Source organism: Rhinopithecus roxellana, chromosome 5 (assembly GCF_007565055.1).
Source record: "Rhinopithecus roxellana isolate Shanxi Qingling chromosome 5, ASM756505v1, whole genome shotgun sequence".
Taxonomy (NCBI): Eukaryota; Metazoa; Chordata; class Mammalia; order Primates; family Cercopithecidae; genus Rhinopithecus; species Rhinopithecus roxellana.
The window spans coordinates 120,975,896-120,997,451 of record NC_044553.1 but is presented as its reverse complement, the minus strand read 5'-3'; positions in this window follow the sequence as shown (position 1 = coordinate 120,997,451).

Below are 21,556 nucleotides of genomic sequence, written 5' to 3'. Positions count from 1 at the left end.
CTTTTATTGCAGGGAACTTTCAACATATACGTGGGGAATAATGTAATGAGCACCCATGTGTCCACCATCCAGCCCAACAATTATCAACACACAGTTAAGCTTATTTCACCTCTACCTCTGCCCAAACCCTCTTGTGTTATTTTGACAAAACCCAGGTATAGTATCATTTCAACCATAAGTACTTCAGTATGTGTCTCTAACACAGTTTTTTTTTTTTTTTTTTTTTTAATCACAGAAGATATTTGGCTGTTTGGAAATGTTTTTAATTGGCCTGACAAAAGAGGTGCTACTGGCATCTAGTGGGTAGAGGCAAGGGATGCCACCTGACATCTTTCAGTGCAACAGGACAGCCCACCACAACCAAGAATGATCCAGCCTCAAATATTAATAATGCCTGGGGTGAGACGCTGCTCTTACAGATAAGGACTTAAAAAAAAAATCCTCATCCCATCATCATACCTAACAAATTATTTTAAAATATCAAACAGTCATTGTTTAAATTTCCCTATTCATCTTATCATTGTTCAGTTTATATCTTCGAATCAGGTGCCAGACAAGATCCACACATTACATTTAGTTGATAGGTCTCTTAAATACTTTTTGTTTTCTTTTCTGTCTTTTCAGACGGAATCTCACTCACTCTGTTGCCCAGGCTGGAAGGCAGTGGCTGGATCTCCCAGGTTCAAGTGATTCTCCTGCCTCAGCCACCCAAGTAGCTGGGATTACAGGTGACTGCCACCACACCTGGCTAATTGGCCAAGCTGGTCTCAAATTCCTGACCTCAAATGATCCACCTGCCTCGGCCTCCCAAAATGCTGTTTTTTTACAGGTGTGAGCAACCATGCCTGGCCATATATAATTTTTTGAATGCTCAAATTGTCCCCTCTTTGACCAGTAAAAATTCCTTCACAGTGACTGTTGAGTACTTTTGATGTGACCCTAGTAATCTTTGCTAGTTTCCTTGATTTCTAGCATAAGACATTCCAGACTCATCTTGTGACAGTTCTCAACCCCAGACCTGGAATCCACCATTTCTCTGTGGAGCCCTGGTTACTGTTAGCTGGTAGTGGTATTTCAAGGATGACGTCTGGGTGGATGCTAGGGGTGTCCCTCACCATTAGGTTGGTCATTGTGTCTTTTTGTTTTGTTTTGTTTTCTTGAGACAGGGTGTCGTTCTGTCACCCAGGCTGGAGTTCAGTGGCGTGATCTTGGCTCACTGCTACTTCCACCTCCTGGCTTCCAGCAATTCTTCTGCTTCAGACTCCTTAGTAGCCGGGATACAGGCATGTGCCACCATGCCCAGCTAATTTTTGTATTTTTTAGTAGAGATGGGGTTTCACTAAGTTGGCCAGGCTGATCTCAAATTCCTGACCTCAAGTGATCTGCCTGCCTCAGCCTCCCAAAGTTTTGGGATTATGGGCGTGAGCCACCGCACCCCGCCTTTTTTTTTTTTTTTTTTTTTTTTTTTTCCTTGCAATGTATTTGATGCTAATCCTGTAGAGTCACATTCTGGGTTTCTCATGTCATCCTGTGGATCAGACTCAGTTTCAATCTTGTGGCAACAATACTTCAGTTTTCTCATCACATCATGTCAGGGGCTTATGTTTTTATGATGTAAAGGCTGATCATTGGATTCAGATGCTGCCTTCTTGTCCCGTTCATTATAGTTTCCCATCAGCTTTCACCACACATCACATGGATTCAGCAGCCACTGCCAATGGCTACCTACATTTATTTATTTATTTATTTTACTTTTTTTGGGGGGGGGGACAAAGTCTTGCTCTGTCACCAGGCTGGAGTGCAGTGGCGTGAGCTCAGCTAAGAGGTGGGTTCAAGTGATCCTCCTGCCTCAGCCTCCTAAGTAGCTGGGACTTACAGCGCGTGCCACCAGGCCCAGATAATTTTTGTATTTTTATTAGAAATGGGGTTTCACCACGTTGGCCAGGATGGTCTCAATCTCTCGAACTCGTGATCCGCTCGCCTTGGCCTCCCGAAGTGCCAGGATTACAAGTGTGAGCCACCGCACCGGGCCTATTTTTTTACTATTTTTTTACTTTTTTAGAGATGAAGTCTCACTATGTTGCCCAGGCTGGTCTCAGACTCCTGTGCTCAAGTGATTCTCCTGCCTTGGCCTCCCAAAGTCTTAGGATTACAGGCGTGAGCCACCATGCCCAGCCTATTATTTCATTAGGGGTTGCAAAATGGTAATATTCTATTAATATCATTCCTTCTTTATTTAACAGAATTCTCCTTAAAAAAAAAAACTTCCTCTCATCAACGATTTTGTTGCCTTGTGGGACACTCATTCAGGAACAGATGATGAGTGCTTGATTCTCTCCCTTTGTCTACCAGTTTTCAGAATAAGCTGCTTCCCTAGTGGGCTCTAAATGACCAGGGAGCCTTTGTTTTTCAAAAATCATTATGAACCCCTGGCTTTTAAATATATTCCATGTCTTTCAATCCGCTGTATGTATATAGATATACATATATGTGTGTGTGTGTGTGTGTATATAATATACTTTTTTTTTTTTTTTCTCAAGATGGAGTCTCACTCTGTCTCCCAGGCTGGAGTGCAATGGCACGATCTCAGCTCACTGCAACCTCCACCTCCCAAGTTCAGGTGATTCTCCTGCCTCAGCCACCCGAGTAGCTGGGACTACAGGCATGTGCCACCACACCCAGCTAATTTTGTATTTTTAGTAGAGATGGGGTTTCACCATGTTGGCCAGGCTGGTCTCAAACTCCTGACCTCAGATGATCCACCCACCTCGGCCTCCCAAATTGCTGGGATTATAGGCGTGAGGCACTGTACCTGGCCTCTAGCTTTTTCCTTTTTTAAAAATTTTTATGTATTTATTTTGAGACGGTGTTTCACTCTTGTTGCCCAGAGCTGGAGTGCAATGGCATGATCTCAGCTCACAGCAACCTCCACCTCCCGGGTTCAAGCGATTCTCCTGCCTCAGTCTCCTGAGTAGCTGGGATTACAGGCATGCACCACCATGCCCGGCTAATTTTTTTTTTTTTTTTTTTTTTTTTTTTTAGTAGAGATGGGGGTTTCTCCATGTTGGCCAGGCTGGTCTCAAACTCCCGACCTCAGGTGATCCGCCCACCTCGGCCTCCCAAAGTGCTGGGATTACAGGCGTGAGCCACCGCGTCCAGCCTAAGCTTTTTCAATGGAAAAAATTTTTAAAGAGGAAAACACTTCGTGAGTTTATGACAAAACAATTTTTAATATAAAATACTTTTACCTAGTATATGTGAGCTCAGTGAAAGGAAAAAGTGCCTTGAGTAGTAGCATTTGCCAATTCTCTGGTATAAATATTTCCCCAAAGCTGACTTCAAGCTGCCAACTTGCTGTTGTTGGTCACAGAAAGTAGAGTTAAGAAGAGACGCTTGCAATCGGCTCCCAGGAGCTAGTATCAATTTTTTTTTTTTTTTTTTGAGATGGAGTTTTGCTGTTGTCACCCAGGCTGGAGCACAGTGGCACGATCTCGGTTCACTGCAACCTCTGCCTCCTGGGTTCAAGGGATTCCCCTGCCTCAGACTCCCGAGTAGCTGGAATTACAGGTCACCGCCACCACACCAAGCTAATTATTGTATTTCTAGTAGAGACTGGTTTTCACCATGTTGGCCAGGCTGGTCTCGAACTCCTGACCTCAGGTGATCCACCAGCCTCAGCCTCTCAAAGTGCTGAGATTACAGACATGAACCACTGCGCCTGGCCGAGTACCAAATTTTATTCCAAGGATGAGGGGCAGGGGGGCAATCGATGGATTTCAAGAAGAGCGAGAAGAGGTCAGAGATGTGCAGGATGGATGAGGGCAGGGAGGCTAGATGCGAGGTTGTGCTGGATATCTCCTTTTTGTCCCTCAAGATCCATTCTCCACCCCTCACCCTCCCCTGTGCCCTGGGAAGCTGGCCACATGGACTGCATCACTGTCTCTCTCCAACTTCTGGGTGGGTTTGGCCAACAGGAAGCACTACCAGGAGACCGAAGATCTGGAAGAAAGCAATTCTGCCAGGTCACTAGGAATCGGCTGCCTCTCTCTACAAAGGCCAGAGCTCCCGTCAGGCAGCTCCCTTCAAACAATCACCTCTCCCCACTGCAGTAAGCAATCCCCCGCCCAACTCCCTTCAGGCCTAGAAAGCTAATGATTCCTGCTGTAACTAGCCTCAGGGGGTCCTGCCATATCCCTAAACTCCACCCTTTCTCTTTATTAACTTCTCTTCAAATTACTTAATTGGATTATGCCACCTGTTTTCTGCTTGGTCCCTGACTGATACACAAGTGGACCAATTAAAGCCTCAATTAGTGAGGGATTTGGTGGCCTGAATTAGACAGTGGTTATTAGGATGGAAGAGGTGGTGGGAGAATTCTAGAGGTATTTAGGAAGTAAAATGGATTCACTGAACATTGGGGGAAGGAACAGTATGGCATGGGGCTGGCAAGTACTCCTGAAGAAGTACTCTGTGATCAAGGAAGTTTGGGAAATGCTGTATTCTGTCATATTTGGAAGTCACAACACATATGTAAGAGCTCTTAGGGCTAGGTATGGTGGCTCACGCCTGTAATTCCAGCACATTGGGAGGCTGAGGGAGGTGGATCACCTGAGGTCTGGAATTTGAGACCAGCTTGACCAACATGGTGAGACCTTGTCTCTACTAAAAATACAAAAAATTAGCTGGGCATTGTAGCACGCGCCTGTAATCTAAGCTACTCGGGAGGCTGAGGTAGGAGAATCTCTTGAACTCGGGAGGCAGATGTTGCAGTGAGCCACGATCAGGCCATTGCACTCCAGCCTGGGCGACAGAGTGAGACTCCGTCAAAATAAAGAAAGCTCTCAGAAGTTATACAGTCAAGAAACTTGTTTAGCTTTGTGTAGCGTAGCTTTCCCCAAATGTATCTGACCACACAATCCCCTCCCTCTTATCCTTTAGGAAGCTCCTATTAGCCATCAATGAAACTCATGTTCCATGGAACACGTTATTCGAAATCCTGGAGAAAAGAGGAAGCTAGAACAGAACCCGACTTTAAGCTTTCAACAAATGGTAAATATTACCTAGGAAACAGAAAAGTAAAAAGGTGCATTTGTATGTCACATTTGTCAAAGAATTTTGGACTCCATTCTACATTTCTATTTTGGTAAGTTTGTTTAAAACTTTTGTTCTTGGCCGGGCACGGTGGCTCAAGCCTGTAATCCCAGCACTTTGGGAGGCTGAGACGGGTGGATCACGAGGTCAGGAGATCGAGACCATCCTGGCTAACACGGTGAAACCCCATCTCTACTAAAAAATACAAAAAACTAGCCGGGCGAGGTGGCGGGCGCCTGTGGTCCCAGCTACTCGGGAGGCTGAGGCAGGAGAATGGCATAAACCCGGGAGGCGGAGCTTGCAGTGAGCTGAGATCCGGCCACTGCACTCCAGCCTGGGCGACTGAGCGAGACTCCGTCTCAAAAAAAAAAAAAAAAAACTTTTGTTCTTAAATTGCAGATATTTGTTCTGTGTAAATTTTGCCCCCACTAGTCTAGAAAATAATTTTGATGTGATATATAAGAATGTGCTGCACTTGATAAACTTATGATAGTTTTTCATAGTCACTGGCCTTTGTTTCTGGAGAAAAATATTCCCAATTCCTATAGGGATGGAGGTACAAAGACCTGTATGGTGGGAGCTGAAAAGGCACATGACAGAAAAAATAATGTGACGAGAATTAAAGTCGACCTCCTCCTGTTTAACGCTAACTCCGAGGCCAGGCATGGTGGCTCACACCTGTAATCCCAGCACTTTGGGATGTCAAGGCAGGCGGATCACCTGAGGTCAGGAGTTCGAGACCAGCCTGGCCAACGTAGTGAAACCCCGTCTGTACTAAAAATACAAAAAATTAGCTGGGTGTGGCAGTGCATGCCTGTAGTTCCAGCTACTCTGGAGGCTGAGGCAGGAGAATCACTTCAACCTGGGAGGGAGAGGTTGCAGTGAGCCGAGACCACGCCACTGCACTCCAGCCTCGGTGATAGCTAGACTCTGTCTCAAAAAAAAAAAAAAAAAAAAAGCTAACTCAGAGCTAGCTCCCAGAAAAAAGGAGAACCAGTGCCCAAACACCCTTCTCCACTAAAAAGAACCAGGGCTCTGTGGAGAAATGGCTGATTCTGGGGCCAAGCAGACAAAGTACAAGATGAGCCTAAAATATTGGGTGCCTAGAAAGGAAGAAATACTTAAAAAAAAAAAAAAAAAAAAAAAAAAAAAGAATGGAAACATGGTAAAAGGACACAGATGGCAAATCTGGGATTTTTTTTTTTTTTTTTTTTTTTGAGACAGAGTCTCGCTGTGTTGCCCAGGCTGGAGTGCAGTGGCAAGATCTCCGCTCACTGCAAGCTCCGCCGCCTCCCAGGTTCACGCCATTCTCCTGCCTCAGCCTCCCGAGAAGCTGGGACTACAGGCGCCCACCACCACACCTGGCTGATTTTTTTTTTTTTTTTTTTTTTTTTTTGTATTTTTAGTAGAGACGGGGTTTCGCTGTGTTTGCCAGGATGGTCTCGATCTCCTGACCTCATGATCCACCCGCCTCGGCCTCCCAAAGTGCTGGGATTCCAGGTGTGAGCCACCGCGCCTGGCCAAATCTGGGATAATTTTAAGTACTAAAATAATAACAGAAATTGCAGGGGTCTGTCCCGCAGACCCAACAACAGATAAATAAAGTGCACTGACACAGATATTCTGCTTTGCCAGTCCAGCTGAGAATCCAGGCCACTTACAGTCTCCAAGAAGAGTGCTAAAAGAGTAGCAGCTGTGGCCTTGACCAGCCAGTGAGACTCACATTTGTTCAGTAAAGATTAATTGACAAAGGCTTGAGTCAACACGACTAGAGGGTAATCGACATTGCCGACCTCCTGAGTAGAAAACAATTAAGCACCCACAGTAGATCAAAGATTAGTCTTAGGACCACACGAGTAAACAAGCTAGTTAGATAAACTCCCCCACATTCCTTTGTATCTACTTTTATCTATTTAAAGGTAAAGGGACTAGGCTGCCTTCAGCCAGATCTATTACTGAAATTATGCAAACTCTCAGGCTTTCCAAGAGGGTTTGTGGCTATTATAACTAAAATTTTTCCCACCAGCCTGACTGAACCCCAACAAGTAATGAATTATAACCCATTAAAATTAGAATTCATGAGTCCATTCTGATATAAACAAGTAAATGGGAAAGGGGCAATAATTATCAATGGATACTAAAACTAGTGGGTACAAGCTTGTGGAATAACAAGATTTTTATTTTATTTTATTTTATTTATTTATTTACTTTTGAGACAGGATCTAGCTCTGTCACCCAGGCTGGAGTACAGTGGTATGATCTCACCTCACTATAACCTCCACCTCCCAGGCTCAAGCAATCCTCCCACCTCAGCCTCTTGAGTAGTTGGGACCATAGGTACACGCCACCATGTCTGGCTAATTTTTGTATTTTTTGTAGAGACAGGGTTTTCCATCTTGCCCAGCCTGGTGTTGAACTGCTGAGCTCAAACAATCCTCCTCTTTCAGCCCGAATAACAGGATGTTTATATCATCTCAGATTATCCCCCTTCAAGACACTTCTTGATTACAAAAAGAAATAATAGAAATTTTACAGTGGTCTTGTGCGGTGGCTCACAACTGTAATCCTAGCACTTTGAGAGGCCGAGGCAAGTGGATCACAAGGTCAGGAGTTCAAGACCAGCCTAGCCAAGATGGTGAAACTCTGTCTCTACTAAAAATGCAAAAAGATTAGCCAGGCATGGTGGCACGCGCCTGTACTCCCAGCTACTCAAGAGGCTGAGGTAGGAGAATTGCTTGAACCTGGGAGGCAGAGGTTGCAGTGAGCCGAAATCACGCTACTGTACTCTAGCCTGGGCAACAGACCAATACTCTGCCCCCCCCCCCCCAAAAAAGGAATTCTATATTGGAGAAACCTGGCAGACATCACCTTAACCAGATGATCCAAGTTTAATATCAGTAATGGGACACCTTGACATCATGTCCCTCCCGATATGGCTAAACTGAGAAGAACATAGCGTTTCTCCTGTGTGATTCCTGCCAAAAGTGCATAATCTGAAAATAATCATGAACAAACCTAAGACAACCCCTAATTAAGGAATATTCTACAAAATAACTGATCTGTCACTTCAGAAATTTTCGGTCATGAAAGACAAATAGACTGAACAACTGTTCCAGATTAAAGTATCCTAAAGAGACATGATACCTGAATATAAAGAGTTGTCCTAGAGTGTCGTTTGCCATAAAGAATATTATTGGGGTTGGGCACAGTGGCTCACACCTGTAATTCCAGCACTTTGGGAGGCCAAGGCCAGCGGATCACTTGAGGTTAGGAGTTCGAGACCAGCCTGGCCAACATGGTAAAACCCTGTCTCTACTAAAAATACAAAAATTAGTTGGGCATGGTGGCGGGCACCTGTAATCCCAGCTATTCGGGAGGCTGAGACAGGAGAATTGTTTGAACCCGGGAGGCTGAGGCAGGAGAATTGTTTGAACCCAGGAGGCAAAGGTTGCAGTAAGCTGAGATCGTGCCACTGGACTTCAGCCTAGATAACAGAGGGAGACTCCGTCTCAAGAAAAAAAAAAAAAAAAGAATATTATTGGGAATTGGGACAGTGAGTCATAATTTTAATAATATCCGTAAATTAGATAATAGTATTATACAATGTTAATAATTTCCTGACTTTGATAATTATGCTGTGATTATGTAAGAGAATATTCTTGTTTTTATGAAATAAAGTATTTAGGAGTAAAGGAGCATCATATCAACTCACTCTTAAATGGTTTAGAAAAAAATGATAAAACTAGTACAGTAAAATGTTAACATTTGGAGGACCTGGGTAAAGAGTATATAGGAATTCTTTGTGTTATTGCAACTTTTCTGTAAGTCTGAAATTACATAAAAATAAAAAGTTTTGTTTTTGTTTTTGTTTTTTTTTTTGAGATGGAGTCTCGCTCTGTCATCCAGGCTGGAGTGCAGTGGCATAATCTCGGCTCACTGCAACCCCTGCCTGCTGGGTTCAAGCGATTCTCCTGCCTCAGCCTTCCGAGTAGCTGGGATTACAGGCACACACCACCAAGCCCAGCTAATTTTTGTATTTTTAGTAGAGACGGAGTTTCATCATGTTGGCCAGGCTAGTGTCGAACTCCTGACCTCAAGTGATCTGCCTGCCTCGGCCTCCCAAAGAGCTGGGATTATGAGCATGAGCCACTGCGCCCAAACGAAAAGTTTTTAAAAAGAAATGAAGATCTTTACCTAACCATATCTGGAATAGTTTTGGCTGCAAGAAATGCAAAAACCAGTGGGGCATGGTCGTGCACACCAGTTACTTGGGAGGCTGAGGCAGGACAATTGCTTGAGCACAGGAGTTCGAGGCTGTGGTGCACTATGATGATCGTGCCTGTGAATAGCCACTGCTCTCCAGCCTTGATCGTGCCTGTGAATAGCCACTGCTCTCCAGCCTGGGCTACATAGGGAGATCTATCAGAAAGAAAGAAAAAGGGAGAAAGGGAGGGGGGTGGGAGAGAGAGAGAGAAAGAGAAGGAAGGAAGGAAAGAAGAAAAGGAAAACTCAGCAGTTTAAACAAACAGGGTTATCTTTATTTTACATAATAAGTTTACAGGAAAACAGTTACAAGTTGATTTAGCTACTTAAAATGAGAACACTGATTGAGCTTGTTTTCTATCATTCTGAATACTGAATGTTTTTATGCTCTCTCTTTTCATGGTTGCAAGGTGGCTCCATTGCTCCAGGCATCATATTTGCATTCAAGATACAAAGGAGAAAGGGGCTAGTGGCAGCTGGATATGTTCCTCTTATCTGAAAACCAAAAGTTTCCTAGAAGCTTTCCAATGGGCTTTCCCCTAAGTCTCAATAACTATGCTGGTCACACCGCCTACTCTGTCTGTGAGGTGAGGCTGAGAAGTGGCGTCTGCCTTTATGGTCTGCAACAGATTATAGGGAGTATTTGCCATATCAAGAAGTTGATTATTTTCAATTTCAAAAGTATAGGCCATATTAGTTATTTAACCCAGTCTGTGATTCCATTCTTTCCTTTTTTTTTTTTTTTTTTGAGACAGAGTGTCACTCTGTTGCCCAGGCTGGAATGCAGCGGCGCGATCAACTTCTGCATCCAGGGTTCAAACAATTCTCGTGCCTCAGCCTCCCAAGTAGCTCAGATTATAGGCACCTACCACCGCGCCTGGCTGATTTTTGTATTTTTAGTACAGATGGGGTTTCACCATGTTGGCCAGGCTGGTCTCAAACTCCTGACCTCAGTTGATCCACCCCTCTCAGCTTGGATTACAGGTGTGAGCCACTGCACCCATCCTTTATGATTATTTTTATTTATTTATTTATTTTTTTTTTGAGATGGAGTCTCGCTCTTGTTGCCCAGGTTGGAGTGCAATGGCATCATCTGGGCTCACCACAACCCCTGCCTCCCAGGTTCAAGCGATTCTCCTTCCTCAGCCTCTGGAGTAGCTAGGATTACAGGCATGTACCACGATAGCAGCTAATTTGTTTTATTTATTTTTAGTAGAGACGGGGTTTCTCCATGTTGGTCAGGCTGGTCTCAAACTCCCAACCTCAGTTGATCCACCCCCCTCGGCCTCCCAAAGTGTTGAGATCATAGGCATGAGCCTTCAAGCCCGAATGAGTCCATTCTTTTTTTTTTTTTTTTTTTGAGAGGGAGTCTCGCTCAGTCACCCAGGTTGGAGTGCAGTGGCACGATCCTGGCTCACTGCAAGCTCCGCCTCCCGGGTTCACGCCATTCTCCTGCCTCAGCCTCCCAAGTAGCTGGGACTACAAGCGCTCGCCGCCACGCCCGGCTAATTTTTTTGCATTTTTAGTAGAGACGGGGTTTCACCGTGTTAGCCAGGATGGTCTCGATCTCCTGACCTTGTGATCCGCCCGTCTCGGCCTCCCAAAGTGCTGGGATTACAGGCTTGAGCCACCGCGCCCGGCGAGTCCATTCTTAATAGAAGTATTTCCTAATGTTTGACGCAGAGACCACCTATATCAGAATCATTTGTTATAAAGGCACAATCCTATGCCCTAGATCAGTAAATCATGGTCTTTGGGTTTGGTAACTAGGAATACAAAATTTAAACAAACACCTGTATTCCAACAAGGTCATCGACAAAGGTAAATGGAAACACCTAGAAATGCGGATCGAACATAATGCTGGTTCCAACACAATAAAAATGCACAGTTGAGGCTGGGCGCGATGGCTCATGCCTGTAATCCCAGCACTTTGGGAGACCGAGGCGGGTGGATCACCCGAGGTCAGGAGTTCGAGACCAGCCTGGCCAACATGGTGAAACCCTGTTTCTACTAAAATACAAAACCTAGCTGGGCGTGGTGGTGGGCACCTGTAATCCCAGCTACTTGGGAGACTGAGGCAGGAGAATCACTTGAACCTGGGAAGCACAGGTTGCATTGAGCTGAGATCATGCCACTGCACTCCAGCCCGGGTGACAAAAGTGAAACTCTGTCTCAAAAGAAAAAAAAAACTGCATAGTTGAGTTCACAAGGAAACCCTCAAGTGACTGAAAATCAAATGGTAAATATATGGTTATCTATATAACAATCCGGGAACTTTAGGTTTTTGCTTATTTCCTCGTTTTAAATGGACTAAAATCCATACATTGCCCAGATTTCCCTAGTTTTTACCTTTTTCCCTTCTAGGATCCCACTCAGGATACATTTAGTCATCATGTCATCTTAGGCCCCTCTTTGCTGTGACAGTTGGAGTTCAGTTTTTGACACCCCTTGGTAAAAGGAGACGATGGACTTGCATGAGTCAGGGAGTTAGACCTAGAACCCAAGCCAGGACCCTCAAAAGGTTATACTCTCAAGGAAAATGTGTGTTTGGGGAGGCAATCCTCTATAGGCCTTGAGAATTCCTGGGCATTCTTGCTAGTTATCCACAAATGCAAAGCTCTGATCATGCTTTACTGGGCCATTTATCAGAGTTGTGTTTGCAGTGAGCAACTTTGGGTAATGAGGTAATATCTTCTTCTGGGACAAAAAGTAGGTTGTTCCTCTCCCATAACAGAACAGAACCCATTGTATGTATAGGCATCCATCTGTATCATTTCTGTGGGACTTAGTGGGCAAGGGGAACTGACACAAAAATGATCCTCATGCTACTTTGTAGTGAGTAATAAAGTCTTTGTCTCTGACCCAGGAATATCATGCCTCCTGCAATCATCCATGAAAATAGGAACAGGCTGTAGGCTAAGTGTGGTGGCTCACACCTATAATCCCAGCACTTTGGGAGGCTGAGGGGGGCTGATTGCTTGAGCCCAGGAGTTCAAGACCAGCCTGGGTGACATGTGAAACCCCATCTCTACAAAAAATACAAAAATTAGCCGGGAATGGTGGTATGAGCCTCTAGTCCCAGCTACTTGGGAGGCTGAGGTGGGAGGATCAATCGTGCCTGGGAGGTTGAGGCTGCAATGAGCTATCATTGTGCCACTGCACTCCAGCCTGGGCAATACAGCAAGAGACACAGCTATCTCAAAAAAAAAAAAAAAAAAAAAAAGTAACAGGTAATGTATTAGTTTGTAAGTAGAGTAAAATTCCAGATCCAAAAAGGTAAAATCTATCCACTGGCAAAGTTAACAAGGGAGCTTGACTGTCTCTGGCTGGGCTGTGGGAGGGAAAAAAATAAAAAAACCCTTGAGAAACCAAAAACCTGCTGCGTCTGGTGGCTTACACCCATAATCTCAACACTTTGGGAAGCTGAGGTGGGAGGATTGCTTGAGCCCAGGAGTTCAAGACCAGCCTGGGCAGCATGGCAAGATCCTGTCTCTACAAAAGTAAAAACAAATGAGTTGGGAGTGGTGGTATATGTCTGTGCTCCCAGCTACTTGGGAGGCTGAGGCGGGAGGATTGCTTGATCCCAGGAGGTTGAGGCTGCAGTGAGCCACATTCACACCACTGCAGTCCAGCCTGGGTGACAGAGAGACTCCACCTTTAAAAAAACGGGTTTTTAGGTATGAATTTATAGGATCCATGTAATAAAATTCCTTTGTCTAGTAATTGATATCCTGTGACTCATGAAACAGAAACAAAACTATACTTGAGTCATATTCCTACTACCCAGGATTTTCACAAGAAAAAAAAAATTAAGCCCCCTTAAAGATAGAAGCATAGTTAAAAACATTAGAAAACAATCCACCAGAAGCAAGAGTCAGCAGATACAAAAATAGGTTTAGAGCTCCCAAATCCTGAGATAATAGAACTAGATGCTGAGAAAATTTTAAAAATTAGTATAACTAAAGTCATAAAAGAAAGAATTAAAAATAAGAACAGAGAAGCATTCTAAATAAAAAGGAGGCCGATTTGAAAAGGAATTAAATAGAATTTTCAGATGGGAAAATAATCTGTGAAGAAGAAAAAATGGTTAAATGTGAACCTGAACATGGTACACTGCAACCTTGAACTCCTGGGCTCAATAATCCTCCATCCTCAGCCTCCAAGTAGCTGGCACTATAGACATGCACCACCACACTCAGCTAATTATTTTCATTTTTTATTTTGTAGAAATGGGGTCTTGCTAGGTCCAGGCTGGTTTCAAACTCCTGGCCTCAAGTGATCCTCCTGCCTCAGCCTCCCAAAGTGCTGAGATTATAGGCTTGAGCCACTGCACCAGTCCTGCCTTGACTTTTAACTTCTGTCCAGGTAGGGGCTTTCCAGGGGCAGCCCTAGCCATGGCCCACCACACAAGGATCAATGGTAATCAACAAAGTAGAACATAGCAAGCTGACACCAAAGTGCCTGAGAGCCAAAGTGAAGGGAAAAAGCCAATAAGAAGCAAGCTGAACTTCAGGAGGACCAGAGGCACCAAAAGAGGGGAGCGACAGGGCTGAAAGCACAAAGATTGATGGAAACTGTGCAAGGAGCAGTTAAATGCCCAGATCCACTCCCCAACTGCTCAAAGCTAGATGACTACTTCTCCTCTCCCTAACTGTACACAAGATGTGAACTCTGGGGCAATTTAGCCAGAAAGATTCTGCACAGGGCAAAAGCTGGGATGGAGGTACCATCTGAAAACAGGGGAATTAAGAGAAAGTCTACACATCAAACACTGAGATCTGCAGCTTCTCTTTTCTCTCTTCCCATTTAGCTCCCGGAACACAAGTAGCCAGGCTTACATACCTGGACAGAAGAATGGACAATTCTTCGGGCAGAAGAAAATTGACCTGTCCAAGAGAAAAATAAACAGAAAAACCCACATATAAACAAAAGAAAACCCAGACCAAACCCTAGAGATACCGATATTTTGGGGACATACAAATAGGGCCGGGTGCGGTGGCTCACGCCTGTAATCCCAGCACTTTGTGAGGCCGAGGCAGGTGGATCACGAGGTCAGGAGTTCAAGACCAGCCTGGCCAACATGGTGAAAACCCGTCTCTACTAAAAATACAAAAATTAGTCGGGTATGGTGGCATACGCCAGTGGTTCCAGCTGCTCGAGAGGCTGAGGCAGGAGAATTGCTTGAACCTGGGAGGCGGAGGTTGTGGTAAGCCAAGATCACACCACTGTACTCCATCCTGGTTGTAACGGAGCGAGACTCCGCCTCAAAAAAAAAAAAAAAAAAAAAAGCAAATAATTTAGAAATGTATAAAATGGAAGATAAAAGTTGCCTGGGAGTCCCTGCATTCCCAAAGGCAACTATTGTTAGCCACATCTTGATATGTTTATAACAATTTTTCTATTTAAGTATAATAGGTCCTAGTTAAGTTCCTATAACAAAGGCTAAAATAACTGGGCTTTAAACAAAATTGATGTTTATCTCTCAGTCATGTAACAGTCCAGAGGCAGCCCAGAGCTAATATTGTTGTTCCCCAGTGCTGGGGACCCAGACTCTTTTGCTACCATTGTGCTGGCATTCTCTCTCTTTTTTTTTTTTTTTTTTTTTTTTTTGAGACGGAGTCTCGCTCTGTCGCCCAGGCTGGAGTGCAGTGGCCGGATCTCAGCTCACTGCAAGCTCCGCCTCCCGGGTTCACGCCATTCTCCTGGCTCAGCCTTCCGAGTAGCTGGGACTACAGGCACCCACCAGGTCGCCTGGCTAGTTTTTTGTATTTTTAGTAGAGACGGGGTTTCACCGTGTTCGCCAGGATGGTCTCGATCTCCTGACCTTGTGATCCGCCCGTCTCGGCCTCCCAAAGTGCTGGGATTACAGGCTTGAGCCACCGCGCCCGGCCTTGTGCTGGCATTCTCAACACATAGTTTTCATCTCATGGTCTAAGATGGCTGCTCTGTCTCTCAGTCTTTAGAGATGGGGTCTTGCTCTGTCACCCAGGCTAGAATACAGTGGCACAATCATAGCTCACTGCAGCCTCAAACTCCTAGGCTCAAACCATCGTCTTTGCACAAACAGCAAAGCAATGCATTCAAAGATCTAAATGAAAAGCATTTCCAGGGAAATTCTCTTCTTAGCCAAACTAACAATCAAATAGGAAGGTAAAATAAAACCGTCTTCACCAAAACCAGCCTCCTGGGTAGCTGGGACTACAGGTGTGTGCCACCATCCCTGGCTAATTTTTATTTGTAGAGATGGGGGTCTCTCTTTGTTGCCCAGGCTTGTCCCGAACTCTGGGCTCAAGTGATCCTCCTGCCTCAGTCTCCCAAAGTGCTGGGATTACAGGCATGAGCCACTGTGCCCAGCTGCTGCTCCCAATCCTGTCACAATATCCACATGGCAGTCAGTGAGAAGACAGAAGAGAAAAAAGAAGACCATTTTTCTTTCGTATGAGGACAGAATCCCAGAGTTGTCCATATTACTTCTGCTCACACCCCATTGGGCAGAACATAGTCGCACGACCATAGCTATTTGCAAGGGAGGATGGGAAATGTAGTCTTCAGTTGGCTTTAGCTGGGCCTAGATGTGCTCAGCTAAAGCTCAGGATTTCTTTTAAAAAAGGAAGAAGGGGACCAGGTGCGGCGGCTCACGCCTGTTATCCCAGCACTTTGGGAGGCCGGGCGGGTGGATCACGAGGTCAGGAGATGGAGACCATCCTGGCTGACACGGTGAAACCCCGTCTCTACTAAAAAAATACAAAAAATGAGCCTGGCGTGGTGGTGGGCGCCTATAGTCCCAGCTACTCGGAGAGACTGAGGCAGGAGAATGGCGTGAACCCGGGAGGTGGAGCTTTCAGTGAGCCGAGATAGCGCCACTGCACTCCAGCCTGGGCGACAGAGCGAGGCTCCAGCTCAGAAAAAAGAAAAAAGGAAGAAGGGGCAGGCTGCGGTGGCTCACACCTGTAATCCCAGCACTTTGGGAGGCCGAAGCCAGTGGATCACCTGAGGTCAGGAGTTCGAGACCAGCCTGGCCAACATGGTGAAACCTCGTCTTTACTAAAAATACAAAAAATTAGCTGGGTGTGGTGGTGCACACCTGTAATCCCAGCTACCAGGGAGGTTGAGGAAGAAGAATTGCTTGAATTGAGGAGACAGAGGTTGCAGAGAGCCAAGATCATGCCACTGCACTCCAGCCTGGGTGACAGGGCAAGAATCCGCATCAAAAAAAAAAAGGGGGCGGGAGAATGAATATTTGGAGACAATCAGTGATCTTTGCTACAAAACATACACACACACACACACACAAACACACACACATATTTGAGATGGAGTCCCGCTCTGTCACCCAGGCTGGAGTGCAGTGGAACAATCTGGAACAATCATGACTCACTGCAACCTCCTCCTCCAGGATTCAAGTGATTCTCCTGCCTCAGCTTCCCGAGTAGCTGGGACTACAGCCGCGTGCCACCAGGCCCAGCTAGTTTTTGTATTTTTAATAGAGATAGGGTTTCATCACCTTGGCCAGGCTGGCCTTGAACTCCTAACCTCAAGTGATCCACCCATCTTGGCCTCCCAAAGTGCTGGGATTACAGGCGTGAGCCACTGCACCTCGCCAGATACACATATATATTTTAAAATCTTTTATTTCCAGAAACAAGGAATCTATACATATTTAGTGTCTCTGACTAGTGGAGAGTCAAAGATCACCAGAGGTTTGAGGAAAGCCTGCAGAGGAAGATCAAAATGAACAAACAAAAATGAATTCAGACAAAACAGAAGCTGACAACGTAAAAAGTAGAACAAAATGTAAAAACAGAAGTAAACTAAAATTAATATCACATCTGTGAAATGAGTACAGAATGCTATTCAAAAAAGAAATTTTAGGGAACCACAGAGAGTTCTTATTAATCCTTTTTATGGTTTGTTTTTTTTTTTTTTTTTTTGAGACGGAGTCTCGCTCTGTCGCTCAGGCTGGAGTGCAGTGGCCGGATCTCAGCTCACTGCAAGCTCCGCCTCCCGGGTTTACGCCATTCTCCTGCCTCAGCCTCCCCAGTAGCTGGGACTACAGGCACCCGCCACCTCGCCCGGCTAGTTTTTTGTATTTTTTTAGTAGAGACGGGGTTTCACCGTGTTCGCCAGGATGGTCTCGATCTCCTGACCTTGTGATCCGCCCGTCTCGGCCTCCCAAAGTGCTGGGATTACAGGCTTGAGCCACCGCGCCCAGCCTGGTTTGTTTTTTTTTTGAGACAGGGTCTTGCTCTGTCATCCAGGCTAGAGTGCAGTGACAGAATTATGGCTTACTGCAGCTTCAACCTCCCAGACTCAAGGGATCCTCCCACCTCAGACTCCTAAGTAGCTGTGACTACAGGCACATACCACCATGCCAGACTAACTTATTTTTTTTCTGTAGAGACGAAGTCTTGCTATGTTGCTCAGCCTTAATCTTTTCTATTAAAAGATAATGGGAGAGGCTGGGCACGGTGGCTTGCTCCTGTAATCCTAGCACTTTGGGAGGCCGAGGTGGGAGGATCACTTGAGGTCACGAGTTTGAGATCAGCCTGGCCAGCATGGTGAAACTCTGTCTCTACTAAAAATACAAAAAAATTAGCTGGATGTGGTGACAGGCACCTGTAATCCCAGCTACTCTGGAGGCTGAGGCAGGAGAATTGCTTGAACCTGGGAGGCAGAGGGTGCAGTGAGCTGAGATGGCACCATTGCACTACAGCCTGGGCGACAAGAGTGAAACTCCATCTCAAAAAAAAAAAAAAAATAAAAGATAATGGTAGAAATAAAAGTTCAACAGAAGGATTGGAAAATGAAGCTGAGAAAATGTATCAGGAAATAGGAAAATAACAAAAGACAAAGAAAGAGAAAATAGGAGACAAAAGGTAAGAAAATTAGAAGAGCAGTCTAGGAGGCCTATTAACTAACAAAAGTTCCAGAAAGAGGCCAGGGTGCTGTGGCTCATGCCTGTAATCTCAGCACTTTCAGAGGCTGAGGAGGTGAATTGCTTGAGCACAGGAGTTCGAGACCAGCCAGGGCAACGTGGTAAAACCCCGCCTCTACTAAAAATACAAAAAAAAGTTAGCCAGGCATGGTGGTGCGTGCTTGTAATCCCAGGTACCTCAGGAGGCTGAGGCAGGAGAACCTCTTGAACCCGGGAGGCAGAGGTTGCAGTGAGCTGAGATTGCGCCACTGCACTCCAGCCTGGGTGACAGAGCAAGACTTCATCTCAAAAACAAAACAACAACAACAACAACAGCAGCAGCAATAACAAACAGGTCACCTACAAAGGAAAAGGAAACCGAATGTGAGTGGCCTTCTCGGTAACAACACTGAAAGTGAGGAAACAGTGAACCAATGCATTCAAAGATCTAAATGAAAAGCATTTCCAGAGAAGCCCTACTCTGAGACAAGCTAATAATCAAATAGGAAGGTAAAATAAAACCATCTTCACACACAATCTCAGATATTTTATGTTTCATGTACCCTTTTTCTCTCCAGGAAACTACTGGAAAATGTACTCCACCAAAATGAAGGTGTACACATGTCAAGACGACTACCTGGGATTCGGGAAGCAGAGGTGAGAACACAGGAGGCAGAGGGAAGCTTGGGGTGATGGTGAGGGGCGCTGCACCACAGCGGTGCTGTAGGCTGGGGAACAGCCCAGGATGCAGCCAGAAGGCACAGTGCTCCAAAAAGAAGCTTCCCCCAAAACCAATCACTCATAGATTCAGTCGTATGTTTCACAGCTCTGTCGGAGTTTGGGAAAGGATGTATAATGGCTTGAGAGAAATCTAAGCAAATCAACAACAGAGGCAATTTTTAACTCCAAGAAGAAATTTGTACCAAAATAGAACTATGCTACACTATGTGAACACTTAATATTGCCAAGCACAGTGTAATCCCAGCACTTTGGGAGGCCGAGGTGGGAGCATCCCTTGAGCCCAGGGTTTCGAGACCAGCCTGGGCAACATAGTAAGACTTCATCACTACAAAAAAATGAACAAACTTAGCCAGGTGGGGTGGCGCACGCCTGTAGTCCTAGCTACTTAGGAGGCTGAGGTGGGAGGATTGCTTGAGCCCAGAAGGTCGAGACTGCAGTGAGCCAAGATCATGCCACTGCACTACAGCTGGGTGACAGAGTGAGACCCTGTCTCAAAGTAATAACAATAATAATTTAGAAACCACTTAATATTGATTTACCAAGAGTAATCACATAACTACATTGAAAGAATAAGGGCAGGGAAAATTATATTTTTGGGGGGGCATAAAATGGCCAAATCATCATTTTCTGTGATAGAAAATGAACAGTTACTATCTAAAATTTTAAAACAGCAGGATTAACTTCATTTAAAGTAGGACTTGAGGGCCACGTGTGGTGGCTCATTGCCTGTAATCCCAGCACTTTGGGAGGCTGAGGCGGGGGGATAACTTGAGCCCAGGAATTCAAGACTAGCCTGAGCAACATAGGAAGACCTCATCTCTACTAAAATTAAAAAAAAAACCAGCTAGGGATGGTGCCACGTACCTGTAGTCAGCTACTGAGGGGGCGCTGAGGTGAGAATCTCTGAGGCTGCAGTGAGCCCTCATATCTTTCCACTGCACTCCAGCCTGGCTAACAGAGCAAGAGACCCTGTCTCAAAAAAAAAAGGACTTGAGAAATATTTTTAAAATTGTAAGCCTATAAATTTCACTTTTAAAATAATTCACTTTTTTTTTTATTATACTTTAAGTTCTAGGGTACATGTGCATAATGTGCAGGTTTGTTACATATGTATACTTGTGCCATGTTGGTGTGCTGCACCCATCAACTCATCAGCACCCCTCAGTTCATCATTTATATCAGGTATAACTCCCAATGCAATCCCTCCCCCCTCCCCCCTCCCCATGATAGGCCCCGGTGTGTGATGTTCCCCTTCCCGAGTCCAAGTGATCTCATTGTTCAGTTCCCACCTATGAGTGAGAACATGCGGTGTTTGGTTTTCTCTTCTTGTGATAGTTTGCTAAGAATGATGGTTTCCAGCTGCATCCATGTCCCTACAAAGGACGCAAACTCATCCTTTTTTATGGCTGCGTAATATTCCATGGTGTATATGTGCCACAATTCACATTTTTTATTACAAAATTATCCCAACTTCTCAAGAAACTGAGGCAGGAGGATGGCTTGAGCCCACAAGTTCAGGTCCAGCCTGGGCAACACAGTGAGACCCTGTCTCTAAAAAAAAAAAAAAAAATTTAATATGATTAAGTTAATCAAATAAGAACAGAAGTAGAATGAATTGAATATACTCCAAATCAGAATGCAGAAACATTGAACCAGAGTGCAGCTATGAAGGGTGCCTGTGCTGGTGAATTGGTGGACAGATAATGGTAGATTTAGGTTAATACTCATCTCATCTCAATATTTTTCTTTCTTTCTTTTGTGAGATGGAGTCTCCCTCTGTCACCTAGGCTGGAGTGCAGTGGCGCTCTCTCGGTTCACTGCAAGCTCCGCCTCCCGGGTTCAAGCCATTCTCCTGCCTCAGCCTCCCAAGTACCTGGGACTACAGGCGCCCACCACCACGCCTAGCTTATTTTTTAATTTTTTAATTTTTTGTATTTTTAGTAGAGATGGGGTTTCACTGTGTTAGCCAGGATGGTCTTGATCGCCTGACCTCATGATCCACCCGCCTCAGCCTCCTAAAGTGCTGGGATTACAGGCGTTAGCCACCGTGCCCGGCCCATTTCATTATCTTTCTACAGTCCTCCCTATATTGCAGAAGCTGAAAGGTCGAACCTACATTTCCTAGATGACCTTGTGGCAGGGATCTTGGACACAGTTTTGGTTTTTCCAATCATTTCCTCTCGTGAGATCTATAAGGTGGAGGTGAAGTGAAGTCTGCATGTGCTATTTATGCTGGGGAGTGCTGTGGTGGAGGTGTCTGATTTCTTTTTTTTTTTTTTTGAGACGGAGTCTTGCTTTGTCGCCCAGGCTGGAGTGCAGTGGGGTGATCTTGGCTGGCTGCAATCTCAGCCTCCCGGGTTCAAGCAATTCTCCTGTCTCAGCCTCCCAAGTAGCTGGCACTATAGGTGCCTGTCACCATGCCTGGCTAATTTTTGAATTTTTAGTAGAGATGGGGTTTCACCTTGTTGGTCAGACTGGTCTCAAACTCCCAACCTCAGGTGATCCACCTGCCTAGGCCTCCCAAAGTGTTGGGATTACAGGTGTGAG